Consider the following 18,579-nt stretch of genomic DNA (forward strand, 5'->3'; position numbering starts at 1 on the left):
GGCTAGTCGGATGTCATTCGCAGGTAAGGTTATTGGCTATAGCATGTACGGGCTGGGTTTCCTAGCTGTATCCAACACCCATTATGCCACCACGAGGGGCATCAGTGACACATTACTGATCCAGATAGATGATAGTATATCTACCATACAGCCATCACACCATGTATGGCAGGGATGATATGTGCAGCTATGTGGACAGGGCTGCATGGTATGGCAGGAGTATGTCACAGGTATAGCACAGGGATCTGTCCAGCATGTGGCCATCCTAGTCATGGGACGGTAGTTGTCCATGATGTATGTCTTTCAGATCAGGCTATGGACATGTAGCATGTCTAACAGCATAGTGTGGCATATGTCTGTATGCAAGGTGGATAACATGCTGCATACTGGAGGTGAGTATTGTGGAGGCTGGTATTGGCCATCAACGCATGGGCCCTACCCCGAGAGGGTGATATGTATTCCAATATTGGTCACAAGGGTGCTGTGTATGCCTGTCCAATGTTCTCCGTGCTCATGGATACCACCCTGTCATGTCATGGGTACCTCAGATGACTACCTAAAGGGCCAGGGAGATGACTCCAGCTCAGGGAGGTGTACTACACTACACCATCCCTAACACAGTGTCCATACTGTTGACCACAGCCTAGGTGTTTCTTAATGGGTACGGGGGTATTCCCCTAGTGGAATCATTGCTGATATCATCCACCAGAATGTGCACATATGTCACACACATCACACATACAGCCCATTCTGTATGTTGTTCATAACACTGTGACAACAATTGCCCATAGGTCATGGCCATTCACATCATCACATACACAGATGACTGACATTTGTCTGTGTGGTATGGGCTACAATGCGGGTGGGGTACAACACATTAACCCTGGTTTACTGTAGCTGACACCGTGTGATATGCACATGTCACTGTAGCACCTTTGGTAGTTGTGAGTCTGTCAACAGGCCAGTAGTAGAACACTCCTGTGACATACACAGGCATCTGTAGCCAAACATCCGTACAGTCTTGTACATCTGTTCTGCTAACACCTACACTGATAATGGTTCATGGACCTGCAAACCATACCCAGCAGTGTTCTGATGCGGTGCCACCAATCATGACTGTTGTCAACACTTGTGGGTTGATATTATACAGCACCCTATCTGTAATGTATGGGCATGCTCAGCACTTGTTCAGAGCTTCTTGGCATGTTATGAGCTACTGCTTAGTTTAGCACTCATTTCACACCAGTCCTCACAGGTACACTGTCTGTCCATACATTTCCAGCTTGATAACTGCACAACAGCTGTCGTACACACATCACTCACATACCTCGTGAGACATGGTGGTTTCTACAGCCTGTCCACCTGCCACTTACCACTTACATACAGGCATGTCCAAATGGCACATACCAGTGCTATTGCCTGTCACTATGATGACTATGTTGTACATGTGGCAATAGAGCTATTCTCATGTCCACAGTCAATGCACACCTCCCAACATACAACAGTACAGCCTGTGGGGGATGCACATATGCAGCCCTGCTGGAGGTTATACTGTCACCAACCCTGACTGCACCTGTTAGTCATGTGGGTTTGTGCAACATTGGCAACGCACCCCACACATCACATGGTCCCACATGATCCCCACCACAGGCCACACATACGGAGACACCTTGTACAGTACCCCTCCATACTCTGTGTGGGCACCGATGACAACCCACATTGCCAAACACAACCACACCAACCTATGGCCCACATTCACGTGTGCCCATCACATACAGCCAATAGGGCGTCATAACATGCACAATACACCTGTCTTAGGTGAGTGTCGGCAGTCACACTGCTGTTCCACTCAGCAGGCTACACAAGGCGATAGTCACTTACATCCTGCTGTCCAGTAATTGGTTCTGCAACATAAAACTGTACCACAAACGATAATTAAAGAACCAAAGAACCAGAAGTACCAGTGTCTACCAAGCAACACGGACAATGTTTTTTAAGCGCTTTCAATCACTTTTTATTTTTGTGACCTTCTTCAGAAACATCTCATCATATCTGTTACTTCTTTTTATACTCTTCAACAGGAAGTTACATCATAATTAAACAATCATCTAATTACTGAATTAAATAAAACAAATGTATGTTCGCTAATGTTACAATATTATATAGGTAAAACTAAAAGAAATCTAAAAAGGCGTATTTATGAACATAATTTAGCTATAAGGAAGAGTGATAAATCCAACGCCTTATTCAGACATTCTATTATATGTAAGGAATTTAAAATGTTTGAATTTTTTATACTAGACAGTGTAGACAAATTCAGTTAAGGAACAAGCTAGCAAGTACGACTGGTGCTCGGCAACCAAGCTTGTTTGACCAATACAGAAAAATAAAGCCAGCACCTCGAATGGTTCCAATGCATAAAATTTGTGCAATAGAGTTTATGCATTGGAACCATTTGAGGTGCTGGCTTTATTTTTCTGTATTGGTCAAACAGTGTAGACAAAGTTAGTTTGAATGGGGACTTAAATAACATTTTAGAATGCAAAGAGGCATATTGGCAATTGTACCTGGGGGCTGACAAGTTCCCCGGCTTAAATGACACGATAAATCTAAAGTGTTTTTTATTGTATAGATAATCATTTTTTTTTATTGTATAGATTATCATTATTTTTATTGTATATATAATCATTCATCACCTTTTTCATTATAAGTCATATTACAATATATTAACAATTTAAATGATTTTTAGATTTTGTAACATTAGCGAACATACATTTCTTTTATTTAATTCAGTAATTAGATGATTGTTTAATTATGATGTAACTTCCTGTTGAAGAGTATAAAAAGAAGTAACAGATATGATAAGATGTTTCTGAAGAAGGTCACAAAAATAAAAAGTGATTGAAAGCGCTTAAAAAACATTGTCCGTGTTGCTTGGTAGACACTGGTACTTCTGGTTCTTTGGTTCTGCAACATAACCTACAACATAACCTATGCACACATGCCACAAGTCAGCAGGTACGATGTGACTCCCCTTCCATGTTTGTGTGACTGAAGTTGTCAGTCAGGGCACAGTCTACATGTGCAGGGACATACAATAGCCCACCAGTGTTGTCACCCTGATGGTGTGGTCCATGCCCTGGGAAGCATTTTGCGGTCATCCGGACCTGTTACCACTGTACTACAAATGACTATGTCACTCCCAACAGTTGTCCATGCTTCTGCTGTCATTCCACAGGCATCTAGTATACGTCCACTTTGACAGACCCCGGCCAAACAACATGATGCTGTGGCACAGTTGACCTGCACCTGTCAGCTCTGGGAGTACAGATCACATGTTGGACTCTTGCTGCTTTTATACTGCCTGTCTTGCACAGTGCTCAATAACAGTCACCACCAGAATGGGAACTGGCTAGTGAATCATGTGGTCATGTCACACAGTGCTTGACATCATCCTCTGTGACACACACAGGCAAGGCACACCTGATACTGCATCACTGCAATATCTCTGCAGTGACTGGGACCTGCCTCTTAGCTCTGCAGACCACACCTGCAATGACTGGGTATAGACAGACCGTACCTCTCAGGCACATACCTGGACTGGCACACCCACAGCTGAGGTGTCCCCATATTCCACTATGTTGTACACACATCCGGCTGGTTACTTCACACAATGCATCACAGGTACTCCAGGTGCATATAACTGTGTCTGGAACTACTGCTGCTACTAATGTGAGACTGACAGTAACCCACACTTAACTGTGATAGCCGCACATGTACTGACAAATTAGGCGTACACTGTGCATGAGTCATAACCTCCACTCAGCTGGTTCGACCCATACACCACCTCCAAGACCAACAGTATCCTTGACATGGACACTACCAACATGTGACTGCTGTTCCACACCTGCGGTTATCCCCTCATTGGTGGAATCTGAACATCTGATACCCACCCTTGTTAGCCACATACCGGCACCACACACTTCGCAGCATACACAGTAGATGAGTACTACAACACCAACTACAGATGTCGTATGTCAGCGGTAGTTGTTGTCGTGACACATGTGCAGGTGGACAATGCACATGCAAATGCTGAGACATACCCCAGTGCACTTCAATGGCACGTACACGACAATGTGGTTCATGTTATTCCACACAGAGCCATGCTGGTAAACACCAGAATACAGACAATATTCTGGGGGTGCAGTCCCATGGACATACTTTACAACAACAGGTGGGGGCTGTTACACAGTGGTGTACATTCCCATGGGTGGGGGTGACTCACTGGTCAGCCTCGGTAGGGCCACAGGATCCCTCATCACATACTCCATAACTAGCTACGTACACATTACTGCGACACATTCCAAAATGTACCACAGGGAATTATGGTGGTATGTCAGTAGTCGTATGCAATACCCATATCTGCTCACACATACCACTGTCACTTTGGAACATGACAGTAACAGGTGATGTTGGCAACATGCTGTCTGATGACTTCATTGCTTACATTACACCCTCTCACTCCCTGCAGGGTCACATTCCTTGCAAGTACATTGTGGTGTACTTGCAGTCACACCTACAGAGTACTGACCTGCACTCTATATGTCCTAGAACACAGGCCCCTTGTCACCCTGCAATATCCTAGGCTGTGATGTCCACAGAACTCTGAACAGCATGTCTCCCCACTGGGATACCATATTCAGTAATAGCCTTGTACCAGACATTGTGGCCCCTGACTAGCACACAGCAACAGTAACACTCCACACAGGTGGCACCATGCTGCATGACTGGGACTATTTCCCTACACACCTCACTGGACTGTTATGCACGGCTATAGGGCACATCATCATGGACATCATTTGTCAAGTCTTTGTTGTGCTCCAGTCCTTTGATGCCAGCTGGGTTGGTCTTGTTGGGGCCACAGCATGCCTCCTATGCCTGTTGTACGCCTTTCCTACAGTCGCCAGAGTAGTTAATGATGACACGGATGTCCACACAGCCTGCATTGTCCTCTCGCTGCCATTCAGCACCGTTCTCCATTCTGGTATTGACTACATACACATCCACCTGCACATCACAACATATGTCTCCGGATGTTATGCAATGTGGCTAATGGATGGGACACACACACTGAGGGTGGCATACCATATCACATACTGTAATCCAGTTACACTTGGCTTACCACAGTCCTCAGTCATGAGGCCCTCATGTTCGGTATATGCTTCCCTGAGGTACAGACTACCACTGAGGGGACTTCCCTGCCTAACTTTACAGACCACTGCATACCCACCACCATTGTTGCTCCACCGGCTGATACAGACCCCATCCATATGGGTGTCACTGTGACAGATACCAATATGAACATCATGGCCTCTACCTGCATGACACTTGGTCTGAACATCACCTTTGCAGTACACCATCCTCCCACTGGTTATCACATAGGTGTTAGTCCCCTACATACATGTTGCATTGTACATGTTTGTAAGACATATGTATATTGCACACACTCCTGTGATTACCACATTGCCACTGTGGTGTGGATATCCTTCTACGTTTTCACACATGTCTGTACTGGGTGTGTAGCTGGTACATAGGCACCCATTGTACCTCTGAACACTGGACGTATACACACATCCATGGGTACAACACCCCGCGTAGGGTGTACCTTACAGAACAGCTTTACATAACCCAACATTAAAATGCCATGATGTTTACTGAGCTACAACTGTTAATGTATGCGGCTTATGTACAGACACCACGTCTGTACACATTTGCAGACTACATACTCGGGGGTGACGTATGCTGCAAAGACAGGACCCATGTCTGCAAATATGTTTATGGATATACTCCACATACACGACATACACAATAGCCACTATGACCATGATGCTCATGGATATGTGCACACACGCGACAGTGTGTGGCATGTGCTTGGGGGTTGCATTCCCAGACCGGACACTCACCATGCTTTGGGACATGATTCCAATGTACAACACGCATGGACAGTCAGTAGCAGTGTTCATGTGATACCTCGCTTGCTGGATGGTAGACACATGTACGCCAGGGATCACTGCAGTGGCTGTACTGTGCAGTGATGCAGGTTACACATGGCTCTTCTGTTCACAGGACACTACCCTGGAGAGGTGCCACTGGTGTGCACACTGTAGTTGTTGTTACACATTGACTTGCCAGACTGCCTGGTACCCCACTATGAACCTGTGCAGCTATTACATGTCCTTTGTGCATGGTTACTGGTATAGCCCTTCCAGTTAGATTGGCTGTCACACTATTACAATGTCCCATGACTACGGGCCTTATGTATACTGTTATTGTACACGCCAATCATGTTCATGTTTGTCTGTCACATCTCTTCTGCTATTCTAGTATGGGAGTAATGTTTGCGTCCTTTGCAAATGCACAGAGTGGAGTACATAGTTATTTCATCATAACTGTTTATACATATCTTAAGTACATACTACTCACATCAGTATATGATACCTTTGTTAGGCATCATATGCCTGTTCTCCTGTGTAACATATCTGATGTATCAATCTACTGTACTATACATTACACATGTTTTACATGGTATCCCATAATTCAACCATTACTTGCACAGAGGGTCCACCTTAGATATGTCATTGATGTTATATGCCCATACACATGCGTACTCTTACAGTATATCTACATATACTATCCCCTGCTATGGCACGTACTTATTGGAATACCCTGCCACTGACGGCGGGTCGTATGACATTGTTCTGTTTAACGCCGTCATGTTGCATCCCTTGTGGTGTCTGTGCTGTTTACAGTGTGACCCACTGCTGGACGCACATCTTCTACAAGCATTAGTACGATCAGCGAGACATCACTACATAAATACCATTCCCCACTTTATGCATGGCAGACACTTTTAATTACTGCAAACCAGGCTATGCATACACTGACATTACATAATACAGAACATACTATACATACAGTTAGTGTTATACATACCTTGATATCATTCTGGTGTTTTGTCTCTATCTCGCTCTTCTGTATCACTCTTTCAACTGTTATATGGTATGAGCATACCTTTTGCATATCTGGCAGGTCATCCTTATATACGTCTATACCTGCAACATGTGGTTTACTGCAGCCAATTGGTGGTCCAGTGTGACTAATTACATGCACTTCAGCTGTGCAGCTACTCCATTTGCCAATTACATGGCAGCAGTGGGGTATAATTGAATTCTACACCTGGGCATTGGCCATTTGCCCTGCCTTCGGGGATACAGCCTGTATTGTGTTTTGTTGTGTGTAATTGCAACTGCTTTGTGTAGAGCAAAGTCTATTTTGGGGTCATGTCCCCCGTGGATTGTGTGTGATGGCTTGAGTATGTGGTTCTACCTGTGACTGTACCTGTCATCCCACCAGTCTGATAAAGGACTATTGCAAACACCTGTAACATTGCCGTTTGTTCCCTTATACGATGGATACAATTTTGCATGGTGCCTTTAAATGTCTCTCACAAGGTATGTCAACGGTTCAGCAGATGTAATTGACTAACTAGATGTTTGGGCTATGGTTACAGTCTGTATTGCTATTGTTTACAGTGTGGGGGATGTAGGCGGGTGTACGTAGCACATATGGTTTTGTGGGGCTTGCATTTCTACGTAGTCCATATATATGTGTGTGGGCCCCTTCCCTAATTATATTGCTATCACTTAATAGACTTCTGTTACGGGAATTTACTTTGGGCCATTGTTAATTGGTTTCTATATGGTATGCAGGTGCAGTTGATACTTCCATACCTCCGGATGTACGTCGATATGTGCAGGGATATTTGTAAATGAACGCTATCCCGTGTATGTCTGTCCCAGATATTTGCATTCATTGCAGTGGTGTTGGTGTCAGACCCTCTGTCACATGGCTTGCCACCTTTTCATATGGCCATAGTTGGAAACTTGCGGGTCACACAGTGGTGTTTAAAGGCTGACATATGGCCACGGTCAGTACACAGGATAGCACATACTTTTATCCTCATTACATACCTATTGTTCTTGGTCCTTCACTACTTATCGGTTTGCATGTAACATTTCCATTTCTTACATATAGGCATGAGTATTTCCTGCAACTATTGCATATTATATGGGACATACTAATGTCCTACACTCACGGACAGTTGTTCTTTCTAATGTTTCATGTCAGGACACACCTGCCCAGGGGGGGCTGTCCCTCCCAATGTGGGACAGGTGTTTACCGCATGCCTACAGATAGCTATACCCGCACCTACCGTAATCATCTACCTCCGAGTTGCCACCTACAGACACACTATGCAGACACACACACACACACACTTTAGTCACATGGGAACACACATGGCACCCTCAACACACACATACACAAGCTGCATCACTCACAACCACAGTTGTACATGGTACCTACGTGGGCTGCACCACCGACAGCGGTGACTACATGTCCTTACTATCGTCCTATTGCTCACAGTTCTACTGTTCCAGTACTGTGTTCTTTCTGTCTTTCATCCTCCTGGTTACGTGTGTTGGTGTGTGACACGTTCCATAGTTGGCGGTATCCTGTTTATTTGTACCTCAAAGGTGTTTAGAATGTCGTCGACCTATCTATATATTTGCAGATGCCAGTGACCCCTTGTATATCGACATATATCACACTATCGCCCTTTCTATCTGTATTATATATGTGTAGATATATATATATATATATATATATATATATATATATATATATATATATATATATACATGTATGTATATATATATATATATATATATATATATATATATATATATATATATATATACATGTATGTATCTATATATATATATATATATATATATATATATATATATATATTTATATATATATATACACATCTCTCTGACAGGGGTGGTGACAGGCATGCTACGCCTTTCATTGTGTGTTTGTCAGTGTATACTGTGTTTCCTGGACTCCGCACATTTGTGTCTGCACCTGTCACATTACACACCTGCCATAGGTTAAGATTACCTCCCATCCTACTTTGCGAGGGTCAGTACCTCTTTGTGCAGTTGTGTCCCGTGAAATATTTGTGAACATAGCAAATGTCCTGTGACTTTGGGACAAACATATTCCCTATAGTTTATGTCATAGTTGCATGACACACTTATTCTGTATCTGACCCACCTACATGTTACAGGACACGGAACACGTACCTGCGACCATTACTAGACATCTATGCAAATCACTGTCATTCTGGTTTTCATCCTGGCCGGGTGTGTGTCATCCTGCTGACATCTGGCGTATGTCCCACATTGGTCATTTGAACTGTGGCAACCCTACCATATGTACATCTTGCCTAGCAATAGTGTTGGGTGATTGTGTACATGACTGCCTGTTCCACTCCTGGCAGTGGTTGTTTTACCCTTCAGAGGAGGCGCTATTTGTTCAAGGGTGACTAATGCTGGTGTCACCTGTTTTGTACATCATTGACCGTGATCTGTGCAGTCGTCAGTGACACTTAGCCCTGTTTCGCGCATATCCGTATAGTCGTATTTAAACATCGCTTACCAGCTGTGGGCAACACTTATTCCTGCTAATGTGTGCTACATATATTCTGATGACCTGCATCCGGAATGCATTACCCGTGCCGTCGGGATTATGTTACATCCCTTGCCGGACGTGTGACCTGGAACATCCTCGACAGTCACTGCATGTACCACTTGGACATCTGGGGGTTGTACACGAATTATGTCAATTTGTATGTGCAGTACACTACAGCAGTTACTCCACACTACACTCACATGGATGACTCTGTTAGTTTACAACTTGATGGGTCCAGTTCATGGTATGTCCATGTGATGTTTACTGGCTGTACTCCAGCACTGGGTATGTATATCTCAGTTAGGTACACCCAATAATTTGCTACACCTTCATACAACCGTGGATGCAGCATGCCAGGGTGACTAATGCCTGTCATGGGTACATCCCCCGCCTTGACACTACATCCATGATTACATTTTGTGCAGCCCCTCAGTAATGTGGTGGGTAATCCTTGATGACTGTGTGTAGGAAAACACATGTGCTCCCACGATTGCCTCTGCTCCAGTACGCGACAGTTGCTTACTCGATGTTGTGGCGACGGGTGTCACTGTTTGCCCCGTTTGGTGTTTTGCCTCTGACCTACCGATGTACCTAGGAACCTGTACACACAGCACTGACAGATGCTGATGGGCGCATCTACTATTCAGGTGTTGACAGTTCCATGTTCCCATGGCTGTTGCGTGTACAATGTTTGGGGGCTGCCTATGTAGGATTCCACAGTAGGCCACCTATACATCACAATTTACAGGTAGTCGTGTTTGTGTGCCATCCATTTTGCTGTGTGTGCAGGTGGGGAGGGGTGTCAGTCTGTGGGAGCCTACACTGTCAATGTATGTGCTATACGTTCCCTCTTTGCCAAGGTGTAGGCATATTGGGCACGCCTCCGTCTGCCTACTGGGGCTGGCACAGTATGTCCGTGGTCTGGATCCCTCTGTGCCTGTGTTGGCCTTGGCAGTTGCGGTGGGCTGTGAGGCCCTTCCCTATTATGACCCTGCTGCAGCTGTTTCCGCAGGATCATATTATGTAGCCTGGCACATACTATGAAGATGTGGGCACACATGCCTGGAGAGTACTGCAAGGCTCCACCAAATGTGTCCAAGCACCGGAACCATGATTTCATCATCACGAACACACGCTCTATGATGATTCTGGTTTGTGCGTGTGCCTCATTATGGCGTTCTTGCATTGGTGTGTGTGCATTTCTGATGGGGTCTTCATCCATGGCTCCAGTGCATAGCCAGCATCCCTCACAAGGTGACCTTGTGGGATGTCACCCCCTGACAAATACCTGATACAGCTGTGAGGCATGCCAAATATGGGAGTCATGGTAGCTTCCAGGGCTGCCAGCACACACATCCATGATAATGCCCTGGGCATTGCACACGACCTGGCAGTTGATGGAGTGGAATCCCTTGCAGTTTATGTAGTGCCTACCATACTCACCGGGTGGTGACTTAATCTGTATGTGCGTGCAGTCTATCGCACCCAGTACTTCCGGGTAGTTTGCCACACGGTGGAAGTGACGCATATTGCTGGCCAACTCCTCCTGAGTTTGGGGAAAGTGTATATGCTCATTGGCATGTGGTAACATGGCATCCAGGAACTGGTGTAGTACCCTGGATGCCGATGCCTGTGAGATCCCCATTATATCTCCAGTTGGCCTTTGAAAGGTACCTGTGGCTAGTATTCACAAGCTTACACATACCTTTGTGTCCACTGGGATGGGTTCCCCTCTGTTGTTTCTGGTTCTCAGGCGTGGCCGGCACAGCTCTACTATTTGCTGTAAGATGTCCCTGTCCACCCTGTAACGCTCTACTATCTTGAGATCATGTAGCCCCTGGTAGGTTACCCTTGGTCTGAACACTCTTCTCCTCCTCCGAGGCCTACGGTGGTTGTCGGCATCATCTTCCACAGCACCGTCGGTCTGTAACACATGCTGATGAATCACAGCTATGGCAGCTCCCATTATGTACATTTTAAAAGTTCCCCATCTGTTTACTCCTATGGCGTGGTGTTTGGGAATACACAGGTGTGTGTTGGGTGCTTTCACACTTTATACTGTTTAGCTGTGAACACTGATGATGTCATAGGGTGTGCATGTACGATCGTGGCTACAGGGTATCTTCTGTGTTTTATTTACAAAACCACTATTGCACTGCCTTTGGTGTTGCATTACATTTGGATGCTGTGAATTACCTCCTGCCCTTCCATTTACATTTGTGCATGTTACACCTACCATTTGCTGGCATGCATCCAGCTGCCTGCTTTCATTTGTACTTTCCTAGACCTGGCTTATCTTGCATACTGTGTGCTATTGCCGATCTACTGTGGGTTTGCTTTCCTCTGCTATGACAGTTCTCCTATCTTTGCATTCCAGGTCCTGCACATCTTTCTTTGCAATCCTATGCCTCCCCTATCCTATTTTGCAGGTTTCTGCATGCAGGCTTGTCTACTGCCATCGATTGTCCGTCGTGTGTTGATTGGTGTTAATTTCTGATTAGTACGCGGATTACCCTGCTTCGGCATTTCCTTCTTTTCTTCCCCTGACCTTCCTGTCTGTGCTTTTGTTTGCGGCGCATGCATCCGCTTACCGGGTTTCGGGCACGAGTTCATCCCCATACACATGCGCTTTCGGGCACCATGTGCGCTCTCAGCTAAACGGTTCTATACCCTCCTCCTCACCCCTGTCCTTCAGCTTTGCTTAGCAATGGCCAGGCCAGATTTGCATTGCTCCAATGTGCTTACTGATATGGTGGCACACCACTCTGCTGATGTCATGTATCACCTTTGATACACTCCTCATTGTTATAGCACTGCGCCATCAGGTACATCCTTAATCTAGCGGGACGTTTGCAATTCAGTATTACCTGCCTCATTTGCATGGCATTGACTACTAATTCATAGTTACAGCGCTGAACACTCTCGCTGGTCCCTGGCAACCATTGCGCCTTGCTTGTGGTGTGCCATGCCTACCATTGCATATTATGGTGCAATCCTAATTTGTCTTTCATTGCGATTTTCTGTCATTTTTATATATTTCCTTTGTATTCCTGTTTGCACACACATGCCCTGCGGTTGTACTGTGTGTTACTGTGGACATGACATTAAATGTTGTTTTTTAGGTGTTGTGCATCTTTTCTTGTGCCATTGGCTGTGTATTTGTCCATTGGCATATGTTAACTTTGTAATACATGCGTGATAACTCCGATGTTCTGTTTGGGAAAATGTAAACCGTGTTTTTTGGTTTACATTTCCATGGGCTTGCGCTATGCCTGCACCACTTCGTGAATCACTGTTTGCCTTCATTAGCATGGTGCGACACTGTGCATGGGGTGATTTGCATACCTATGCCGAGGGCTGCGTAGCTCTGGCGTATGCCGGTAGTGCACGTGGGATTGGTTCGTACCTGAATCGCTCGGCGGACATATTTGACATTATGCTGCCTACGCTACGCCTGCGCCTGGCGCAAGCTTCATGAATCCGGGGGCATCTTTATATTTCCTTCACCTGTAGAATTAAGTCCCTGCATATGTGTAGCCTCTATAATAATGTTGGGGTATCATTTTAGCATTTTTAATGTGATCTGCTGTGCTTTACTGCACTATATGAAGGAATCTTTTCCCTGACCATCTTCAGAAAATAATGCTGCCTCAATGAACTTTCCAATCATTACACTAAAGTATGCAACACATAAATATATATATATATATATATATATATATATATATGTGTATATATATCTGTGTATATATATATATATATATATATATATATATATATATATATATATATATATATATATATATATATATATATATACATATATATATATATATATATATATATATATATATATATATACATTTAAAATGAAAGCTGCATTTAATATACTTACTGACAGACAATCCCAAACCCTCATTCTCTCAGGTAAAATTGGTGCACTGCAAAAGGAATATAAAGTAACCTGGGTGTCACCTGTAAGGGAGATGACTAAAGGCTGATTTATTAAAGTAAAGTTTGACATTGATGGTGGTGAAAACAGGGTTTTTTTAGGACAGATTCATATAGTTTACAAGAAAGTACACTTGTATGAACTAGAAGGTAAATGATTAAATGAGGATTTACAGAAGTAATGGCTCATGGTGAGGGTGCTGGAAAAAATGGAAGAAATGATGGTTCAGAGACTGAGACATGGCTTACACATAAGGATATCTAGAATTCTGACATGGACCCAAAATATAATATGTTTTTTTTTTCATCTGCATGTTATTCATTTACTATAAACTAATGCTTGCTTTAATATAATTTGGTAGTCTGTTCCATGCATCAGCTGCTCTCTCAGAGAACCAATCAGTACACTTCTCATTCATACAGAATCTTCTACATAGCTTGTCTAATGATTCTCTGTCACTTTTTGGCAACCCCAAACATCCCTATACATAGTTGTCCCTAAATGCCCTATATAACTGAGTAAGATCTGCTTTTAGATATTTATAAGCGACCTTAAACAAATTCAGATATTGTAGACTTTAATTATAACTTAAATTTTCACATCTATTGATGCCTGGCATATTTCCATTGTACTCTTCCCAGTTTACTTATGCTTTTTTCTTATAAGGTTTCCATATTGTTATTCCATTCTCAAGTTTGGGTGAAATATAACTAACAAACGATGACTTTATTTCTGATTTCCTAGACTTTATAAATCTTTTTATACAACCTATAGTTTCATAACTATTATTAACCATTTGGTTGATATGATTAGAAAAACCGAAAGCTGGATCTACTCATATACCCATGTCATTAAATTAATCTACAATTTCAATCACTGTGTGTTGTATTACTCGCCTTTCAACTTATGTCTCCCAAATCTCATATGAATGTAACCAAATGACTGAACAAAATGTCATTTCAACTGTATTGTTTATTGTAACACACTGTGCTCCTTATAGTATATTTACTTTTTGCTCCTTTTTTGTCTTTGAAACTGTACTTTATTAACTTTTGACTCTGTGCTGTACTTTATTAATATGTGTATTGTATTTACAATATTTGCTGTACTAATCTTTGTAGAGCTTTTCTCCCCGGACCTCCGCTGAGAATGAGATCCATGTCCAGTCAGACTTTACCGGTAAACAAATGTAAAATAAATAAAAATATATACTTCGTTTTTGATGTACTTATCAGCATATTCTCCTGTGCCCAAATGGTCAATGTAGTCAAGTTGTTTTGCAGGCATGCTTTACCTGTAATACATGTAATCAGTTGATCCAGTTTCAGGTCATCTGCAAATAGACTATAGAACACCTCAGATGAAAACAAATAGGTCTGATAGATACAGTCTAAACAAGTAAGGTGAGAGCCTTGTGGGACACCCTGACTTTAACCAAGAATTTCACCTGTCCAATTACTGTATGCTATTTGCCATGTCCTATTTGTAAGTCATGCAGCTATCCATTTTATCAAGAGAATATTGATACCCAGCTGTTCTAATTTATTGATCAGGGCTTCGTGTATGACCCTGTCAAATGCTGAAGGTAAATCTATATGTTACATCACAGCACAATTTTTCATTCATAGCTGTTATTATATTGTTATAGAGCATCGTTCTACATGTGGTAATAGATCTGCTTTCAATATATGCATGCCAATATATGGTTTCAAGTCCCAACCCATCCAATTATGACAATAACTTAGCCAGTATTACCTTCTCCATTATTTTTCCACAACATGAAACTACACTTAAGGATCTATATGACTCTGGGTTTGTCCTACTTCCATTTCCCCTTAAAGACAGGTTTAATAAGTGCATGTCTCCAATCTTAAGGAATCTTCCCATATTTTCATGACCTAGTAAATAATAGATATAATGATACTGTTAGCTCTTGCTGAAGTGTTCTGTGGTCATTATTACTAATTCTGTCACCTCCCGGTGTTTTGCTTGGATCCAGTTTTCAATATAATCTAATATGATTCCAATTTCTGTGATTTCCTGGATGTCACTAGGACAACTTATCACCCCCTTTTTGGAGCCAAACTGTTTTGCATAAGGTTTTGTAAATATATTTAGAATGTGCTGTGTCTGAGAATAAATTTTAGAATCTGCACACAGTTTATCAATTTGTATGTCTTTATTTATTTATTTATTTATTTATTTATTTATTTTTGGTTCCTATTATGCTTAATATATTTATATACATTTTCTTCAAAATTTCCTTGATCTTGTCTTACACTATCCTTAATTTGTTTGTCCAGCTTGTTTATTTCAGTTTTCAAAGTTATAGTTCAACCTCTGTTAAATTTCTTATATTTTTGGCTTCCACCTTAATGAGGTATCTTGTCCATATGGAACTATATCCCTCTAACATTGTATGTCTAGATCCTGATGTTAAACATTTTTTTGATTTGTTTTGCACTTAATTTATCTTTCAAAACTTTTCACATTCCATCTGCAGTTTTCCACTGAACACATCACTCCAGTTAGTTATACATAGTCACCAGCATTCAGTAGCACCTTCACTAAGTGTACACCGTTCTGAGTGAACAAACAACACAGACATAACTCACACCTTCTTCCTCCTAATTTTAGTTTTCCTACTGATATTCTTGCAGCCTTAAATATTGACAGGGACTCATAAAGTTTACCACAAAATGTAGACTACATGCACAATTACTGTAATCATTCTGAGTGACTAGAAAGCACAGAAAATGTGCTAAGAATGTTCTTGAATCCATATCGTGTACACTTAATGTACACTTTACTGAATCTGGCCCAGTGACTATTTTGCTTGCATATAATCTGTAACTAATCTTCTGTGCATTGGTATAGATTTCAGTCTGGCATAATTATTTAGCAACAAATTAACCTTTATAACCCCATGAGCACTGTACATCAGTGGTGGTAAAACTTGACTTGAAGAAAAAGTAATTTATTCAGAACACAACAATGTCTAGTATGTTCTGTTCCCTGATAGTTTTTTTACAATCTGAAGCAATTGTTGTTTCTGAGCATATAATGTGAATAACTTCCTTACTAATGTTGTTGAATCAATATTATTCTAATTTGTTTCTGGTAAATTTAAGTCCCAGTCTAATATTATTCTTCCCTCCTGTGTTTCATGTAAGAAATATATGAATTCCTCTAGGACATCAGCACTTCACTTTGATGGTCTATACACTGCAACAATTGTTATATGTTCCAGGATTGTCTTTATTGTCATAGTTGCACAGTCTATAGTATTGTTGTTATCACTGAACATTTAATAATCACAGGTTTCATAACTGTCTGTAATCCCTTTCATAACACCTCCATCTGATTTTTTGTTAGAATGTATTTTACAGTAAAAACATTTATACCCTGACAGAACTGGTTTCTAGTCATTGTTCTTTAACCATGTTTCACAAACAAGAATAACATCAATTTTGTGGAAACGTAGCAAATTTTCCAATTAAAAAAAAAATATTATTAATGCTCCTTGCATTAACAACCATCAAAGATGTAACAAATGTTGCTGTTTGTAAACTATTGAATTTTCAACCTGGCAAATATCTGCTGCAAAATTTCTCTTCCCTGATCTTGACAAATGCATGCTATCCTGTATAAACATGCGTGCCCAAAACAAGGCTTGGATGCTCTACTCATCCAACATCCAGAGCTTATCTAAACAATCCTATCTTGATTTGTAATTTACTGTGGAGTTGAGTGGTAAGAAAAGTTTTATTTGAATTTATATTTTATTCTTTACCACCGTTTTTCATTTGTAGGAAGGAAGGGATAGCTTATTGCCAAGAAGATTTACTTTGATTTAAATTTTGTTGTTTTACCTTTAACTTTTACTGTTGGTTGTTAGAAAGGGATAGGATTTAGAGAGGCAAGTTCTAGCCATCCCAAGGGGCCTAGTCAGCTATAAATTCATGCAGAGTGCAGAGAGGACATGTCAGAGCTTATCCAAACAATCCTGTCTTGGTTTGTGATTTATTGATCTTTACTGTAAAAGAGAAGTGCGACTGCGAGCGTTACTGAGCAATGTAAAGGAATTTGTCTAACTTTCAGAACTTGCAATGTCAGAACAACAACTTTACCGCACTTTAGTATTTAGTTGCATATTGCTTGTGTGAGTTTTGTTATATAATTTGACTTAAGTTCTCTTTGAATTCTGTGGTTACTGATTTTGATTACTCTTTTGTTTTATAATTTTTTATTTGTTTGAAGCTGAATATGGATTCCTTAAATGAGTATGCCATTAATGATTTGTTAAAACACAGATATCTTGCACAGTGTAATAAATGCTATGTATATTTAAAGGGAACTCCTGATAACACTGGTGCTCTGTGTTCCTCATGTAAAAATTTGTATGACTCGTTTACCATTATTAGATGTAAAACTAGACTTACTGATGATGATTGCACTTAGACCAATGTCATGGCTTGGAGAACTGCTGTTACATATATTAATGACTGTGACTGGACTGATGAGATATAATGTTTGGCAAAGAGCAAATAGAACACATTTAGGAAAAGACATGTTATTGTCTGTAAAGATCATTCAGCCCTTGTCAACTTTGGAATTCTAGATGCAAGTATTCAGCAATATGAGGATTCAGAGTGTTTAGAAGGAAACAAACAAAAAAAAGAAAGATAGGAAGAAGTTCACGGCAAAGAAGAAAAAGAAACTAATAAATGTCAGTAAAGAGAATATGTACTAAAAAAGGATACTGGTTTGTTATGTAATATACAGATTACAGAGAATGATAACATTTTCTACTTTCTACCAGAAAACATTCGGTCTACAGATCAAGAGATCATTTTTCCAAAAGAGAAGGTAGAAAAAAAGAGGCAGGGGGGCAGGTGAAAAGGAAGAAATAAAAATTGAACGTGGAAGGATTGAAGAACATTACTGTAAGAATAAAGAAGTGAAAGACAGATGTTGATTACACCGCTCAAGCTGTGGATGCACAAAGCCAGCTGGATGAGAATTGTATG

Source organism: Protopterus annectens, chromosome 1.part1 (genome assembly GCF_019279795.1).
Source record: "Protopterus annectens isolate FY-2018-M chromosome 1.part1, PAN1.0, whole genome shotgun sequence".
Classification (NCBI taxonomy): Eukaryota; Metazoa; Chordata; order Ceratodontiformes; family Protopteridae; genus Protopterus; species Protopterus annectens.